The 19,541-nt window shown below is 45.5% G+C and overlaps 1 protein-coding gene across 1 annotated transcript in view; it reads right to left on the bottom strand.

Annotated features, from left to right (window-relative positions):
• GPR173 (G protein-coupled receptor 173) overlaps window positions 1-15,562 on the bottom strand; it is a 26,548-nt gene extending 10,986 nt beyond the window's left edge. Inside the window, exon 1 of the mRNA XM_008051855.2 lies at window positions 14,840-15,562. The gene's annotated coding sequence lies outside the window, so the exon portion shown is untranslated. The remainder of the gene's footprint in view (window positions 1-14,839) is intronic.
• Window positions 15,563-19,541: the final 3,979 nt, after the last annotated feature.

Raw genomic sequence — 19,541 nt, 5'->3', positions numbered from 1 at the left:
AAAAAAAAAAAAAAGGAAGAATCTTTCCTTTGAGGCACGAAATTCAAATACTACAAATTATCCAAATTCTGACTACTGGTAAGAAAGGAGTTTTAATCAGAAAAAAATGCTCTTTGACTATTTGCTGCAACCTACTTATGCAAGCAGTTTCCTGTTGATGGTGACTACGAAGAGAGAGAAGAGATCATGTAGCTATTTCAAGAATAAGACCTTGATCTCTGCCTGGTCATGGCAAGAACAAGTAACAAAAGGGAAATGGAAAAGGGAGGCACAAACAAACAGCAGTTTCATTTCTTAAGAAAAACTGGTATAGTGTGAAAGTACCAGCCATATTCAAACATTGGAAAATGCACCTGATGTTTCAGAGAAACCAAAATGGTACCTGATGACCTCAAAGTTCATGCTTTTGAGGGGAGTTTTGTGATGTGCAGAACATTCTTTACGTCCAAGCTAATTAATAAAGACAGTAGGGCAAACTGGTTGTGACTGAACAGCCTCCATGGAACAAGTCTTACCTTCAACAATGTGCCTTCCAAAATTAAGAAGTTTCAGGCCACAATGGAAGTTTCTAACCATGTCAAAACTACCAATTGTTATTTGCTTCATTTGTTTTGTTTGGGCTTTCAGTAGGAAACACAATAACTTGATGTAGAAGATCTATGCTCAGCACCAGTAGATTTACCAAATCAAGATTAAAATGACCATAAATGAATCAAATGACCATAAAATAAAGCAAGGCAGTCATGACCAAAGGCTCAGAAGAAGTGGACACAAATGTTGACCACTACAAATGCATATCAGAGAATTAAAAAGTTATGTTCTGCTATGGTTTGAATGTGTCCTCCAAAGTTCATGTGTTGGGAGCTTAATTCCCAATGCAGCAGTGTTGAGATGTGGGACCTTTAAGAGGCGATGAGGTCATGAGAGCTCTGCCTTCATAAATTAATTAATGCTGTTGTCACAGGAGTGGGTTAGTAATCACTGGAGTGGGTGATAAATTATGAGTTTGGCCCTCTTCGTGTCTCTCCCTCTCTCTTTCTCTCACCTTCTACCAGTAAGAAGGCCCTTGTCAGATATGGGCCCCTCAACCTTGGACTTCTCAGGCTCCAGAACTGTAAGAAATAGGCTGGGCATGGTGGCTCACTCCTGTAATCCCAGCACTTTGGGAGGCTGAGGTGGGAGGATTGCTTGAGGTCAGGAGTTTGAGACCAGCCTGGGTGACAAAGTAAGACTCTGACCCCGCCCCCCGCCCAAAAAATAAAGAAATTTCTTTTCTTTATAAAGTACCCTGTCTTGGGTATTCTGTTATGTGGCACAAAATGGACTAAGACAGAACATTGGTACCAGAAGTGAGGCTGCTGCTATAACAAATGCTTGAAAATGTAGAAGTGGTTTCGGATCTGGGTAATGGGTAGAGGCTGAAAGAATTCAGAAAAGCAGACTAGAAAAAGCCAGATTACTATGCAAGGAGCATTACAGGCAATGATGGTGAGGACTCAAAAGAAGACAAGAGTTGTAGGGAGAATCTCTCAGAATGTTGGTAGAAGTATGTATCAATGTATACAGTGAAGGTCTCAGACAAAATAAAACTGATGAGGTCTCAGACAAAAATAAAACTGGGGTCGGGCTCAGTGACTCAGCCTGTAATCCCAGCAATTTGGGAGGCCGAGGCGAGTGGATTGCCTGAGCCCGCGGGTTTGAGACCAGCCTGGGCAACTTGGCAAGACCTCGTCTCTACAATAACTCAAAAAATTAGCCAGGTGTGGTAGCGCATGCCTGTAGTTCTGGCTACTTGGAAGGCTGAGACGGAAGGATTGCTGGAGCCCAGCAGGTTGACGCTGGGGTGGCCGTGAGCATGTCACTGCACTCCAGCCTGGGCAATGGAGTGAGACTCCAACTCAAAAAAAAAAAAGAAAGAAACTGGAGTATATCCTTATTGTATAGTTGCAAAGAACTTGGTGGAATCGAGCCCTTGTCCTAGGACTTTGTATAAGGTGGAACTTAAGAGTGAAGACTAGGATATCTGGCAGAATAAATATCTAAGCAGCAAAGTGTTCAAGGTGCTGCATGACTTCTTTTGGCTGCTTTTAGTAAAACGAGAAAAAGGGAAATGATTTAAAGATGGAATTTATAATTAAAAGTGAAGCAAAATGGAAAGATTTGAAAAACTCTCAGCCTGGCCATGCAAAGAATAATAAAAAATATGTTCAGGAGAGAATACTAAGGTCAAGTCACCATTTACTAAAGAGACTAATATGGATAGAAGAAAGCCAGGTTCTATTCATCAAGGCAATGGGAGAATGACCCCGAAGGCATTTCAGAGATCTTTGAGGCAAGCTATTTTGAGAGCAAGGTTTCCCGAGAGGTGCCTGTGGGACCTCAGCATTCACTGTCCTGCACCACCTTGGGACTCTGCTCCTCAAATTCTGGAGCAGCACCCCTCAGCTGCCTCAGCCAATGGCTCAAGCGGGTCCAGATGTGGCTTGACCTATGCTCCAGAAGGAACAAGCTTTAAGTTCTGCACATTGCACTAATTCTACAAGCGTGCAGAATGCAAGAGCTATGAGGCCATAGCAGTCTCCACCTAGGTTTCAAAGGATGTCTTAAACAGCCTGGGGACCCAGGCCAGAGACTTGTCACAGGGGCAGAGCCACTGCAGAGTTCCCACTATAGGGTAATGCCTAGTGAAGCTGTGGGAATGGGGCAACCTCCAAGACCACAGAACTGTAGGACCACAAACATGCAACTCCAGCCTGGGAAAGCTGCAGGCATGAGATGGCAATCTGTAAGAGCTACTGGGTGGACTGAGCCAAGCAAAGCCATAGGGATGGGGCTGCCTGAGGCCTTGGGGGCCCCACCTTAGCCCTAGTGTGTCCAGGACACAGGACAGAGTCATAGGAGATTCTTTTCTAGTTTTAAGACTTAATATTGCTTTCTCTGTTGGGTTTTGGACTTACTTGGGACCAGTTACACCTTTCTTCTTGCCTAACCCTCCTTTGTAGAATGGAAATGTCTATCCCATACCTGTCCCACCACTGTATTTTGGAGGAACACAATTTGCCAATTTCATAGGCTCAGAGCTGGAAAGGAATTTGCCTCAAGATGAATTGCATCTGGAGTGTCATTCATATATAATTCAAATGAGATTCTGGACTCTGGACTTTTGAGTTAGTGTTTAAATGAGTTAAGACTTTGGGGGTGATTGGGATGGAATTAATACATGCATGTGAGAAGGACATGAATTTCGGAGGCTAGGGCCAAATGCTATTGCTTGAATGTGTTTTCCAAAGTTTATGTGTTGAAAACTTAAGCCCCAATGCAGCAGTGTTGAAAAGTGGGACCTTCAAGAGGTGAGGTCATGAAGGTCCTGTCCTCATGAATGGATTAATACTGTTTTTGAAGGAGTAGGTTAGTTATCTGGGGAGAAATTCCTTATAAAAGAATGAGTTCAGCCCCTTTCTCTTCTCTCTCTCTCATTCTCTCTCTCTCTCTCTCTCACACACACACACACACACACACACACACAATCTCTCTCTTCCTCCCTTCCTCCCTTCCTCTCTTCCCCTCTTCCCCTCTCTGTTCTCTTTCTCTGTTCTCATCTCTTTTCTCTCTCATACACACAAGCATGTTCTCCATGAAATGATGCAGCAGAAATCCTTGCCAGATGCAGACCCCAGCCTCCAGAATTGTGAAAAAATAAATCTCTGTTTTTTTTCTGTTGTTGAGTTGGGGGTCTCACTCCATCATCCAGGCTGGATCCATGGCATGATCATGGCTCACTGCTGTCTAGACCTCCTGGGCCCAGGTGATTTTTCTGCTTTAGCCTCCTGAGTAGCCAGGACCACAGGCATGCACCACCATGCCCAGCTCATTTTAAAGTTTTTTGTAGAGACAAGGTCTCGCTATGTTGCCTAGGCTGGTTTCAAACTCCCAGGCTCAAGCAATCCTCTTGCCTCGGCCTCTCAAAATGCTGGGATAACATGAGTGAGCCACTACATCTAGCCTCTGTTCTTTATAAATTACCCAGAATCAGGTATTCTGTTATAGCAGCACAAAACGGATGAAGACATGTTCCTAGAAGTGAGCTCAAATGTGTCATGAAAAAATTGTGAAAAGATTTCATTTGAAAGTTGTATACTAATTCAATATTTAATAACTCCCTCAAAACTTTGCATTTTTTCTTCCCACAATTGTATAATATGAAAAAGTAAGACATTTATTTTTGCCAAACCCTAGTACCCCTAAATCCTCTACAGTTTATTCTAGTGTGCTATACAAAAATTTCACATTGATCAGGTTGTGAATGCCCTAACAAAGTCACATTGCACAGAAATAATATGTACACATGGGAACATGTGTACATGGAAATTCAAATTTGCACACACATCCAGACTTACACCAGCTGATAAACACAATCAGACACTTTTTTTTTTGAGTTGGAGTCTCACTCAGTCACCCAGGCTGGAGTGCAGTGGCGGCTACCCCAGTGTCGACCTGCTGGGCTCCAGCAATCCTTCCACCTCAGCCTTCCAATTACAGGTGTGCACTACCATGCCCGGTTAATTTTTTTGATTTATTGTAGAGACGAGGTCTCGCCAAGTTGCCCAGGCTGCTCTCGAGCCTGTGGGCTTAGGCAATCCACTCTCCTTGGCCTCCCAAAGTGCTGGGATTGCAGGCTGGGCCACCAAGCCCGGCCAATCAGGCACTTTTATAAGCACATACTCCCCTCATTGTCTACAAAGAAACAGTTAGGCATATGTGTAGGTACAGATACAGTCTTACATGCATAGACACGAGAACTGACCTTTAGACATAAGTCAAGTCCTGCTCTCATCCTACATATCCAGGCCCTCCCGTGCCCCACCCATACTGGCTCTTATACTGAAATTAACCACTATCTTATACAAAGTCATTTTCACAAATCTGCCCCGGCTCACATACATATACACACAGTATAGACAAGCTCAGATGTACAGGCACATCACTCAGGTTCACTGATACACACACAGTGATAAGCAGGCATGTAGAGCAATGCACACTCACACATATACACCCACATAGCTACCAAGGCTTATACATACAGAGGAACACAAACCCTCAGATGCACACACTCATTCATAGCTACAGATACACACACAAGACAGACATAGATACACACATCCTGATACATGGCCATATAGAAACGAGTCCTTTATACACACACACACATTCACCTGCATCATCACATATAAACCTGAATACAAGCCTTCTGACATATATAGACACTCACAACAGAGATTCACACACACACATTTACATACCGACCCCTACAATCCTGTTTGCATAGTCAGAGTAAAACACACTGGCATGCACACACACACACATACAGACAGAAGCATGTTCACATATGCAGACACACACACTATGCAGGTAACATTCACACTCATACATACACTACACTACCACCCACTCATACGCCTAAATATGTGTGCCCTGGGAAATATACACACAGGGCTGACCCCTTTCATCCACCCCCTGAACACATACTTCCTTTTTCACATGCCCATGGTTCTATATGCACACTGGGACACCTATTAAGTACAATCTCACTTTCATGTACAAACATACACTCACATGCAATCAGGATATGCTCACTCTCTCACGCATACACATAGACATGGATAATAGGGCAAATATGCACACAGAAACTCCCTTCCCACTTGCAGGTGGACACACCATTACTTACACACTGGCACAGTTAATCATTACAGTAATAGGTAACACATTATATGGCACAGAGGCCCCATGATATGCCAGACACTGTTCCAAGTGCTTTTCACATATTAACTCATCCAATCCTCACCCTGTGAGAAAGGTAATAGTATTACTCTCACCTTACAGATAAGACACTGGGGTTTCAGCCAGGCGCAGTGGTACATGCCTGTAGTCCTAGCTACTTAGGAGGCCAAGGCAGGAGGATTGTTTTAGGCCAGGAGTTTGAGGCCAGCCTCGCAATATAGTGAGACTTTATTTATTTATTTATTTATTTATTTTAGGGCACTGGGACCTTCTTGAGGTTAGGTGGCTTGCTCAAAGCTACACAGATAATAAATGGCAGAACAAGGATTCAAACCCAGAGGCTGCCTCCAGAGACCTTGCAGATCCTACATATAGAAAGACACTCACCTTACACACAAGTACAGACACACTCCACTCTGGCATAAGCACATGCCCACACAAGCTAGGTCCCATTTACTGGCACACTCAAGTACAAATTGCTACCACATGCACCTAGTCACTTACATAGACAAACATGGACATGTTCACATTTATAGATGTTCCAGCAGAATTATATATGCCCTAGGAAATATATACACATTTATATATGCCCAAATCACACACCCTACCCAGACACACCTACACCATTGAACACACAAAACATTCAGATACATCTCCTACATACTCACAGATACATTCACATTCTCAGATACATTCCCCACCCAAATACTTGCACACACTATCCAGATGCACACTTTCCAGATTCATCCACACTCACATACCCCACACCGATTCACTGATACACTCTCACGCACTGCCCAGACATCCTGATATGTGGCCATATAGACATTCAGACATAGGTCAAGCCCTGCTCACATCCTACAGATCTTAGACAGTGGTCTTAGTGGGTGTTAGATATACTCACACTCTCACACTCTCCAACCCAGATATGTTCACGTTCTTCTCACACACACCAGTCAGATACTCCCACTTTCACACATATCCCCAACACCAATACACCCAGACTCTCTCACATAAATCCCATCTAAATACACACACCTCAAATCCACTTACACTCACAGGCACTCCACCCAGACACAGCCACACTTATACAAATTTTCAACTCAGTACGCCCACACTCTCACATACACCACTGAGATACACTCAAATTTATACCCCACCCAAACTCAGAGCCCTCCTACCTGACCCAGGCATACCAACAATCTGTCTCTCACACACACACAGTATCAAGACACAGTCATAATGACACACATACCTTCCAAAGCACTGCACTTACAAACACCCCACCCAGATACTCACACCCACAAATTCCCAACTTAAGTACATCCACACACACAGACACACATATCACTCACATACTTCCTACACATAATGCAGATAACCAATACTCACACACAAATCTTATCCAACTGGACACCCATGCTTTCTCACATGCTCTCTTTCTCAGACATCTGTACATATGCACATGCATACTTACACACACAAACACACACACACACACCACAGACCATAGCCCTACTCAGATATAGCCACCCTCTCATTCTTTCATCATCATTCAGAGTCATTCCATATAGACCGTTGAGATCCACTCAAAGCTACACACACACTCTAGATACATCTACATCCACACACACATCCCACCCAGACATAATCAACTCTCACACACGCCATCTGGGTATACCTTTCCACACACCCCTCTCCCCAGATACACCCATGTTCTCATGCCCTCCAAACTACCTAGGTGCTCTCCCACACTCCACTCAGATGTGCCCCAAACTCTCTTTCATATACACCCCATCCAGTTATACACATACTCTCCACACAGATACACAACCACAGCTCTCATCACACCCCATCCAGATATACCTTACTGCAGGGGTCCCCAACTCCCGGACCACAGACTGGTATCAGTCTGTGACCTGTTAGGAACTGGGCTGCGCAGCAGGAGGTGAGCAGTGGGCAAGCAAGTGAGGTTTCACCTGTATTTACAACCACTCCCCATCATTCGCATTACCACCTGAGCTCTGCCTCCTGTCAGATCAACAGCAGCATTAGATTCTCATAGGAGTGTGAAACCCTATTGTTAATTTCACATGTGGGGGATCTAGATTGCACACTCTTTATAAGAATCTAATGCCTGATGATCTGACGTGGAGCTGAGGAGGTGATGCTAGCGCTGGGGAGCAGCTGAAAACACACATTAATATTAGCAGTGAGGTTTGACTGCACAGAGTCCATAATAAATCAATTGCTTGCAGACACATATCGAAACCCTATCAGTACTTTAACCACAATAACACAAGGGAGGGATTGGCAGTCATGGGACACTGCAAGGAGAGGGAGGGAAGAGGGGCACATAACAACACAAAGAATACCTCATCCTGAAGTGAGGACCAGTTGGAGGCCCAAACTTCACCTGCATATACATTACTTGTTCCTCACATCTTTATAATAAAATAAAGTTTTTTTTTTGAGTTGGAGACGCACTCTGTTGCCCAGACTGGAGTGCAGTGGCACGCTCCTGGCCACTGCAGCCTCGAACTGTTGGGCTCCGGCGATCCTTCTGCCTCAGCCTTCCAAGTAGCTGGAACTACAGGCGCGCGCTACCACGCCCGGTTAATTTTTGATTTATTGTAGAGACAAGGTCTCAACAAGTTGCCCAGGTGGGTCTCGAGCCCACGGGCTAAGGCAATCCACTCGCCTTGGCCTCCCAAAGTGCTGGGATTACAGGCTGAGCTACCGAGTCTGGCCCATAAAATAAAGTTTTTTAAAAAAAGCCTATCAATAAGTGGCAAGTGAGCTGATGTACTTCAATTGTACAGCTGTATCTGGTAGCAGGCTTTAAGTCAGAACCCGACACTTATTTTAGTCTGCGCATGGCCTGCCCATTATTTTATTTACCACTTCCACCCGTGCCTCTTTTTTTAAAACGATGAGTTGTATAATTATTTCATTATATATTACAATGTAATAACAATAGAAATAAAGTGCACAATAAATGTTATGTCCTTGAGCCATCCCAAAACCATTCTCCCTGCCCCCGGCCTGTGGAAAAATTGTTTTCCACAAAGCCAGTCCCTGATGCCAGAAAGGTTGGGGACCCCTGCCATCACTCAAATATATTCATGCTCTCACTTGTCCACCATCCAGATATCCCCACATTCAAACCCACTCCATGCCCAATACATCCACACACTGTCTCACACACAGCCCACACACTTTCTCTTTCACACAGCATCCAGGTACACCCATACCTCACACACACTCCCACTACACTGACACTTATCCCCAGCCCAGTTAAACCAAAACTCTCACATCCCATCCAGATACACAAACATACTCCTCCCACCAGAGACATCCATACTCACATCCTTACCACCCTACCACATTCAGAAACAACCCTACTCTCTCTTACACACACACACAATCCAGACCCCCACTCTCTCTTAATTGCCACCATCCAGATCTTCCCACACTCCACATGCACAACGCAGATATACGCATACTCTCTCATACACACCAGGTACATCTCAGCCAGATACAACCTCACACTATCCATAGACACCCCCAATTACATACACACTCACATATACCCTCACCCTCACTCCGATGTGCCCAAATTCTCTCTTACACACACAATCACATTATACCCTATTGCATATTTTCATCACCATTGTGCTCTCACTCACTTACATATCATCATCCATATGCCTACACACTTGAATCTCCTTCTACACCCATAATCCCTCATGTATACACTCTACTCAGAAAACATCCATACTCTCTTACACACACAGCACAGATACAGCCACACTATTAAACACACATATCTTCCAGATACCCCTCCACCATTCAGATACACCCATACTCCCACACCACCCATATATGCATATCCTCACATATTCCCACCCCAACTCTCACTCATACTATCCTCCACCCAAATAGGCCACTTTATGTACAACCACACTCACTCTCCCTTCTCGAATACACCCAAATGTCTCACATCCACACCCTACCCAGAAAACTCCGTACTTTCTCTTACATACACACAATCCACATCCTTCTCTCTCTCTCACCACACACACACACACACACACACACACACACGCTACTAAGATATACTTTCTCTTACACATACACATTCACATCTAAATTTCTACCTGGATGGCATAATTTGGGTGCTCTCAGTAAAACCATTTGCCAACCCTCAATATCATATAATGCCATTCTGCCCTGAGCCTTTGATGGTAGGGGAATGAGAAGGGAGGTCTTTGTGTTTCCAGGAATCTTTTTCTAAAGAAGTCACAGGCCTCTTTTCCGCAGTAGGACATCATCCATGATTGGCTCCCTCTTCTTGTGTGTAAATGATGACAGGAATTGTCCTGGGACTCCCACAAAAGCCCAACACATGGTCAAGGCCAGAAAGGCCCTAGAAGGGGGATCATGGACTGCTCAGGTGTCATAGCCTGCCAATCTGTAGGATACCTACACAGTTACAGACAGACATGGTCTAGCAGGGCATCACTGACTCTCAGACACACACATGAATAAATGCTGAGGTACACCCAGAGTCACACAGATTCATAAGTACCCTTCCTTATCACTCTCTCATTGATAAGGCCCATGTGCACAGAACCAAGGCCAAGTATCTCTCTCTCACACCCACCATCAGACAGGCACATACACAAATGCCTACACTTATTTCTATACATGGGTATATTCACAGAAATGCACACTCATATTGTATTTGCTCACACACGTGTACATTCATTTACTCTCAAACACAGGCATACATACATGACACACATTCATATGACATAATGCCCATGAATAGCAGACGTTCACTCACAAACACAGGTGTGCACACAGGCATTGTTTCACACATTCATAGACAGTCTGTATCACACCCAAGGAGATGATGAGCAAACATGGATCTAGAGAGGAAAGCTCCCAAATGTGTACACACACACACTCACACATGATCACATAAGTATATTTACATACACTCACATACCTGTGTAGACATAGTTACACAAAGAAACACCCAGATACATGCTTATAAGTGAGATGATTATACATATGCAGAAATTCTAACACATAGATTTGTACGCACAACTGGACATGTACACCTCTGAGCATATTTACATGCACATAGAGTTGTCCACTCAATTCCCATATGTACACAGACATAGAAATGCAAATATATTTACAAAATACAGTTACACTATCACATTACACCAAGTATATTCCCACATGCTCATATACCCATAGAGAAGCTACAAAAATAACAAAAAAATCATTTATTCCCACAAATGGACTTAGACACAAAGGCATATTCACACTCATGCACACATAGAAATACACTCACATATACACACCTGTACATCTGCACAGGAAGAATTTTTTTTGTTTTTGATCTGGAGTTTCACTCTGTTACCCCGGCTGGAGTGCAGTGGCATGATCACAGCTCACTGTAGCCTTAAACTCCTGGGCTCAGGTGATCCTTCCACATCAGCCTTCTGAATAGCTGAGACTACAAACACACGCCACCACACCTGGCTGATTTTTAAATTTTTTTGTAGACACGAGGTCTCACTATGTTGCCCAGGCTGGTCTTGTACTCTTGGCCTCAAGCAGTCCTCTTAGCTCAGCCGCCCAAAGTGTTGGGATTATAGGCATAAGCCACTACACTTGGCTTGCACAAGAATTGACCCACACTCATCACAGACACACACAGGCAAAGGCATTCTCCTAAATATATACACACTCAAACACACTTAGAGGTCGAGAATGGCATGTACATACATTTACTTACATTGTTCTACAACTCAAGCTCCAAAACAAAGATATATAAACACAAACACACACGCATATAATTAGAACTGTACAAACTGGTACATCCACACACCTGTACATTCAAACAGCCATATACACAGGCATATTCACATACACACACACACACACACACACACACACTTAAATGTGCATAAACACACACCCATATACACAGACACGTTCAATGAAACACACACAGATGTTCACACATACTAGCATACACACACTCACAGTCATGCATGCACTACATGTATGTAGTTACTCATGCATGCTACAGTCAGACATGCACTCATACCCAACAGTGCACACACACACACAATTTGACATATATACCAATACATTGATTCACCTATGCACACAGCCGTGTGTGTGTGTACAGGCATACACATCCCACAGCCATACTCATACACATAATCAAATGTGCATACCCACAAAATATATTTTCATTTACATACTCTCCTCTATCCACACGATCTCCTTATACTAAAATGCCTACCTACACTCACATTTCCCTAATCAGATGTGGACGTACGGGTTTGTCTATAGGTGATACACACTCAAACATGCACACACAGACATATATGTAATTCTAAATGCTGGAGAATCTACATAGACACTCACGCAAGTTCACAGGCCTACTCATAAATATAGGACAGACATGCCCACACAGAAGCATGGTCACACATATACTCTCTCATACATGCACGAACACACACACGTCCTTACACTCACAAACACACCATTTAGGTGCACCTACACTCATACACATATGGGTATACACCAGTATACCAAATCAGATACAACTAGGCATTCACCTAATTGGACATGCATACCCTGGCATTCTGAAACCAATACATTCATACATATACAACAGACATGTACACACAAAGACAAACTGATACACACACATATACAACCAGACATTCAACAGGCCTATTGGCTCAGAGGAACACACCCACACTCAGGCTCAGATTCCAACATGCCCATTTGCTTACCCAGACAGACATGCAAAGTCATACTCATCCCCTGTACACACACAAGCCTACCCAGACACCCACACACTCACTCACATGCCATTACATGGCCTGCTCACACACACGAATATACATCCACAGTGACCACGAACAGTTACACTCACAGACTGCACACTCAGACACACATTTTCAGTAGAACACCATACCTCTAGACCATAGACTGGGTCCTCTCCCTTCCACCAAATTCTTCTTCAGAAAAGTCTACTCTATACCTAAAAGCTCCACCCCTCCCTTCGCCTACAGAGAGGATCTTCGGGCCTCAGTTTTTCCCCTCCTCCTCTTCCCCTGGCCACGGACTCCTCACTTTGTATTTCACCATATGTCCACACCTGGAAACCAGCCAGCAGACCCCATTCTTCCCTCACCTCAGGCTCTAGGCAAGCAATTCCCTGGGACCCGTCCCCCACAGGTCTGGCTGGTATATGAGCCACACCCCAGCTCTACCTGAAGCCCTGTGATCTCAGAAGCTTTAGGCTTGTCTCCAGGCCCTGCCAACCACTGACCACAGGCCAAACTCTTGCCAAGTCTCCCCTCAACGGGGAGACGCATACATCACCAGGGCCAGGAATGCTGCTGGCTGCAAGCCAGGCCTCTACTGGCTCATGGGGGCTTAAGCCACTGCATGTGTGTGTATGTGTGTGCACAAACAGGGGCAAGTGCAGGGAAAGAAGTCTAGAGTGGGGTGAGGATGGGAGGCTCTGCCCATAACTACCACTTATCATTCCCTACAAATGAGAAGTGACAATAGGGAGCTTTTCCTGCTTCCCCTCCACTCCTTTATTATTTCCCCACCTGATGCCCTCCCCAGATGTCTGCTAAGACCCTGGAAAAGAAGGACCAATCCCCCCAAATAATCAATAACATTATTAATCATAAATAATCAGCAACAATATTGACCATGAGCTTTGCTGACATTACTTCAGTGCCACCTCTATGCACATTATTTACATGCACCAACTCATTCAATCCCTACACACGCTCATGAAGGAAGGGCTACCAGTCTCTTTGACAGATGGGAAAACCGAGGCTCAATAAATGGCATGCTTCCACTAAAGTCGCAGAGCTAGTAGTTGGTAGAAGTGTCCCTGGGAGAATCCACATTCTCCATGTACTAGGTTTTCCTGCCCCTCCAGATATGGGGACCTCTGGCCATTGTGCACAAGGCCATGAGATCTGGGGGTCCCAGGCACAACATAGGCATCTGAAACAGAGATAGAGAGCCTTGTGATGGAGACTGGGGCCCACACTCTGGGAATGGCCATGTTGTGCCTGGCTCCTGCAAGCTGTCAAAGGGCTAGGTCTTTGCCCCCACAGAGCAATCAGGCAGCCTAGGGCCTGGAAGTGCTCCCAACCTCCATCTCACCTTCCTTTAGCCCTACAGTGGCTTCCTCTCCCTAGCCAGCAGTCAGCAATATTTTCAGTGGTGAGTGAGCAAAAGTCTGTGCTACCTGTGGGGAGAGATAGGGGAGGAGAAGGGAGGGAGGGAGGAAGGGAGAGAGAGAAGGGAGGGAGGGAGGGAAGAAAGAAGGAAAGAAGGAAGGAAGGAAGGTGGGGGGTGGTCTGGACCGGGAGCAGTTTGTCTGTCATGTTTACCCACCTGCTTACTACAAAGGTACACACACACACACACACACACACTGCAAGCAGGCCAAGGATCCTGGAGGAGAGTGGAGGAGGAGGGAGAAAAAGAGGAGGCAGCTGCAAGAGGCTGAGCCTGCCCAGGGTGCAGGCATTGTGAGGGGAACACAGCCGGGCTGCCAGGCATCCCTTCCACAGCTAGCACACAAGGAAATATAAACACAGTTTCATGCCCAAACACGACCACAGTGATACAAACAGACCCTGTGAGAAGAAACAGGTGGTGGTTCCCTTTCTCATGGGACATTTGAGATTGGGGAAGGTGAGAAGTCTCCAGGCCCATGTAGACCCTGTAATGGACACACACACACACACACACACACACACACACACAGAGACACACACACAGAGAGACAGAGACAGAGAGAGACAGAGAGAGAGAGACAGAGAGAGAGAGAGACAGAGAGAGAGAGACAGAGAGAGAGAGAGAGAGAGACTAACAGAGTCAGAGAGAGACAGAGAGCATGGCAGTGATGGAGACTCTGAAATATGTGTGGGGTGAAAGAAGAGAACTCCCAGCCCCCATCCCTGGTGGAGAGATGCTGACTGCTTACCTGGGCTTTCTCAGCAGGAATATCTTGGAATCCAGGATGGGGGCTCAAGCTGTCTCACCCAGGATAAATCACAGCCCAGGTCACATTGTGGGACCCTCAGTGTCTGGCGGCCAGTGACACTCCTGCTTCTGTTGCCGTGGATACAGCCGGGCTGGTCTAAATCGCAGGCATCAGGGAAAGCAGGCACCAGAGGGGTGCACTGGGCAGGGCTGAGGGTGTTGGGGAACACCAGGTGGACAGCACACAGCCTTGGGGTATCCAACTAGCTGGCAGGTGGGGGTCCCGGCAGGTGCTTCCCCCACTACACACTCCCACCCCCATCTTCATGCCTCTGCCAAGCTGGGAGGGGGGCCAGCGCTGGCCCCTGCTACCCGTCTGCCCTCCTGGCTGCCAGTCCTCTCCTGCACCCCCTCCCCACCTCCCTGTCTGCCTGCTGGCCGCCGCCTTTTGTCCTCAGAAGACACGGTCCCCTCGGGGCCTCTGCCAAACCTCTAGCAGATGTTCAGGGTCCGGGGCTCCTCCCTGGGAGCACGCGGGCCATGGCCTGGGAGAGCCCCAGGTTGTGGGTGGGGGCTCTCATCCAGGTTCACTCAGCTCCGCAGGTCTGGCGGGGATGGGGAAGAGGTGCAGGTCCACAGCCAGAGGCAGCAGCAGAGGTGGTGTTCGGGAGGGGATGGACGCCAGAAAGAGGGGGTGGGGTGGAGAGAGAGGCTGGCCTGATAGCTGTGTCCCAGGTTTTAGATCCGGGTTGAGGAGGGTGGCTCAGAGCATCCGAGGGGGGTCCTGATGCAAAACGAGGGCACCACGGACCTGCCAGAGGGACCTTCCTGGCGTGAGAACCACCCCAGTGCACACAAATCCAGGTCCCCTGATGCTGGAGACATCTAGCCTGGATAGAGCATCAGTGGGGGGTACGGGGCCCTAAGCCGGACCCCATCCGGCCAGTCCGTCCCCCCTCTCCTCGATTTGCACGGTCCCTGCCTCAGGGGCGGGCGGAGGAGGGAGGGAGGCAGGAAAGGAGAGGGAGGGAAGGAGGGAGGCTGAGCAGGCAGGGAGACTCCTAGCTGCCAGCCTGGTCCTCCCTGGGGCGGGGCGGGGCGGGGAGGGGGAGCTGGCGAAGCCCGGGAGCAGCCGGCCGGCTGGCTGACTGGGTGGGGATGCTAGCGTGGTGGTTGTGCTGCCAGGACAATGGCTAGCTAGGGAAGTCAGGCTCGGGCCCGAGATGCTCGAGAGAGGCATGCGTGGAGGTGGCGCGAGATGGCCAAGAGGCTGCTGAGAGAGCAACTCACACGGGCTACAAGTGCAGATGAGGCACGGATGTAGGGAACTCTAGGGTCTGGGTGGGACAAAGGTCCAGGGGAAGTTTCTCAAAAGCTTTGGGATGGGAGGCATTCTCAGACCTCTGAGAGGTGGGGTAGATAACCTTATTTAGAATGGGGTTCTATGGGCATTTTCCCAGCAAGTACTGGAGGTGGGCTGGGGGTGAAGGTGGGGAAGGAACGCTGCCCAATTCTGAATAGTACCTCTCTGGATATCTCCTGTGCCACCATTACTTTCTCTGGGCCAGTAGACAGGCACCAACCCATACTTAAGGCCAAGTCCCAGGACAGCAGAATAGGACAGGTGAGGAAGAGAACTCCTGGTAGGCAGAGATATGAAAACAAAGAAAATATATTTCTCTTTTGAATGAAATTAAATTGGACCAAAGGATGCTGCAGTGGTTCTCCTAGTTTACAGCATTCGAGAATTCCAATTTTCTTGATATAAGACATTTTATTTTACTTCCTTCCCTCATCTATTGATTAATTCATTTATTAAACATGGCTTTGATCCAGGTGAATCAGACTTGCTTCCTGCCCTTAGGGTACACATGCTCTGACACCAAACTGTGGACCTGGAACCCACTTGCGGCTGAATCTCCAGGAGAATTTGTGAGATGTAGATGCCCAGGCCTACTTCTCAGAAATACTATTCTAATAGGTTTGAAATGAGGTTCCAAAACCTGTATTTTGACAAGGCCTTCAGATCGTTCTTTTTATGCCCACTAAGCTTTGGCCACAATGCTCTGTAGAGGGAGGAAAACCCATGGGTTGAAGATAAATTCACAGTGGAAATTAGAAAATATTTTGGTTGCCTGAGCCCCAGGGTTCAAGATCAGCCTGGGCAACTTGGTGAGACCTCATCTCTACAATAAATAAAAAAAATTAGCCGGGTGTGGTGGTGCACACCTGTAGTTCCAGCTACTTGTAAGGCTGAGGCAGGATTGCCTGAACCCAGCAGGTCGAGGCTGTGGTGACTGTGAGTGTGCCACTGCACTCCAGCCTGGGCAACAGAGTGAGACTCCAATTCAAAAAAAAAAAGAGAAAGAAAATATTTTGGTTTGACCAGTAATGAAAATATTACATCTGAAATCCTGTGGGATGTGCTTAGAGAGAAATTTATAGCTTTAAATTCACGTATAAGAAAAGAGGGGCTAGACATTCATCTCAAAAAGTTAGAAAAGATAGCAAATTAGTCTTAAAAGGAAGCAGAGGGAGGGAAATAATAGAGATGAGAGCAGAAATCAATGAAACAGAAAACAGAACGACAGCGGAGAGGATCAACAAAGCTAAAACTTGGTTTTGAAAAACTAGAAAAACTAGATCACTCCCTGAGACCAATCCAGGAAAAAAAGTATAGAAGGCACATAAAGGGTATCAGGAACAAAAGAACGCACTACGGTACAGGTCACAGATTAGAATTAATAAGGCCGGGCTCGGTGGCTCAGCCTGTAATCCCATGCTTTTGGGAGGCTGAGGTGAGTGGATTGCCTGAGCCCGCGGGTTCGAGACCCGCCTGGGCAACTTGGCGAGACCTCATCTCTACAGTAAATCAAAAATTAGCCGGGCGTGGTAGCACGTGCCTGTAGTTCCAGCTACTTGGAAGGCTGAGGCAGAAGGATCGCCGGAGCCCAGGTCGAGGCTGCGGTGGCTGGGAGCGGCCACTGCACTCCAGTCTGGGTGACAGAGTGAGACTCCAACTAAAAAAAAAAATAAAATAAATAAAATAAAATAAAATAAATAAGAAGGTATTATGAAGAACTGCTATATACCAAGAAATTTAAAATTTTTGATAAATAAAAAATTCCTGGAAAAATAGAAGTCATTAAAACTTACACAGAAAAAATAGAAAATCGGAACAATTTCATGGCTAGTAAATAAATTGAATTTATCATTTAATAGCTTTTCACAAAAAATCTCCAGGTCCAGTGAATTCTATAAAATAGTTAAGAAAAAAACCACGAATTTTCTAATTTTATACACATATTTCAGGGAATTGGAAAAAAATTATATGATCGTTTAAACAGATGCCCCCAAAAGCATTATGACAGAGAAATTTGGCTAGCTTAACTTTGCTAAGACTATAAAGGCAATTCCATAATTTAATATATGTTATCTACAAAAACCTATGGCAAATATCATATCTAGTGGAGAAATGCTGAATGCTTTCCATTTAAGATCAGAAGTGAGACAAAGATATCCACTATAATCACTTTTATTCAAATTGTGTGGGAGGCCCTGACCAGTACACTAAAGCAAGAAAAATAAATAAAAGACATAAGAATTAGAAAGGAAAATATAAACATGTAAATATTTACAGATGACATAATTTTTGTGTATAGAAAAATTCAAACTAATTTCTAGAAAAATTAATAAAATTAATAAGTAAGTTGGCTGGGTGCGGTGGCTCAATCCTATAATCCCAGCACTTTGAGAGGATAAGGTGAGAGGATTGTCTAAGTCCGCGAGTTCGAAACCAGCCTGGGCAACATGGTGAGACCTTGTCTCTACAATAAATCAAAAAATTAACTGGGTGTGGTAGCGCACACCTGTAATTCCGGCAACTTGAAAGGCTGATGTGAAAGGATCACCTGAGCCCAGCAGGTCGAGGCTGCAGTGGCCGGGAACCTGCCACTGCACTCCAGCCTGGGCGACAGGGTGAGACTCCAACTCAAAAAAAAAAAAAAGTTTACCATGGTTGTGAGACACAAGGTCAATATTAAAAAATCAGTTGTTTTTCCTATATACCAGCAATAAAGAGCAAAAAAAATTAAAAAGGGGATACCATTTATATCAGCAAACATGTCACATATGTAGTAATGAATCTAATGAAAAACGTGCAAGACCTCTACACAGCAATCTATAAAACATCACTGAAAGAAATTAAAGAAGGCTTAACTAAATGGAGCAATGTGCCATGTTCATGAATTGCAATGATATACAATTTTCCAAAAGTGTTAGAGTTAAAATGAAATTCTAATTTTTTTTTTTTGAGTTGGAGTCTCACTCCATTGCCCAGGCTAGAGTGCAGTGGCATGCTCACGGCCACTGCAACCTTGAACTGCTAGGCTCAGGCGATCTTTCTACCTCAGCCTTCCAAGTAGCTGGAACTACAGGTGTACACCACCATGCCGGCAAATTAAAAAAAAAAAAAAAAAAAATATATATATATAGTAGAAATGAAGTCTCACCAAGTTGCCCAGGCTGGTCTCGAACCCCTGGGTTCAGGTAATCCTCTTGCCTCGGCCTCCCAAAGTTCTGGGATTACAGGTATGAGCCACTGCGCTAGGCCTAAAATGAAATTCTAATAAAATCCCAATATGTTTGTGTGTGTGTAATTTGACAGGCTCATTCTAATATTTCTTTAGCATTACAAAGGGCCA

The sequence above is a fragment of the Carlito syrichta genome, unplaced genomic scaffold, assembly GCF_000164805.1.
Source record: "Carlito syrichta isolate Samal-C Ts95f unplaced genomic scaffold, Tarsius_syrichta-2.0.1 Scaffold67773, whole genome shotgun sequence".
Classification (NCBI taxonomy): domain Eukaryota; kingdom Metazoa; phylum Chordata; class Mammalia; order Primates; family Tarsiidae; genus Carlito; species Carlito syrichta.
This window is presented reverse-complemented; position numbering and strand designations above follow the sequence as displayed.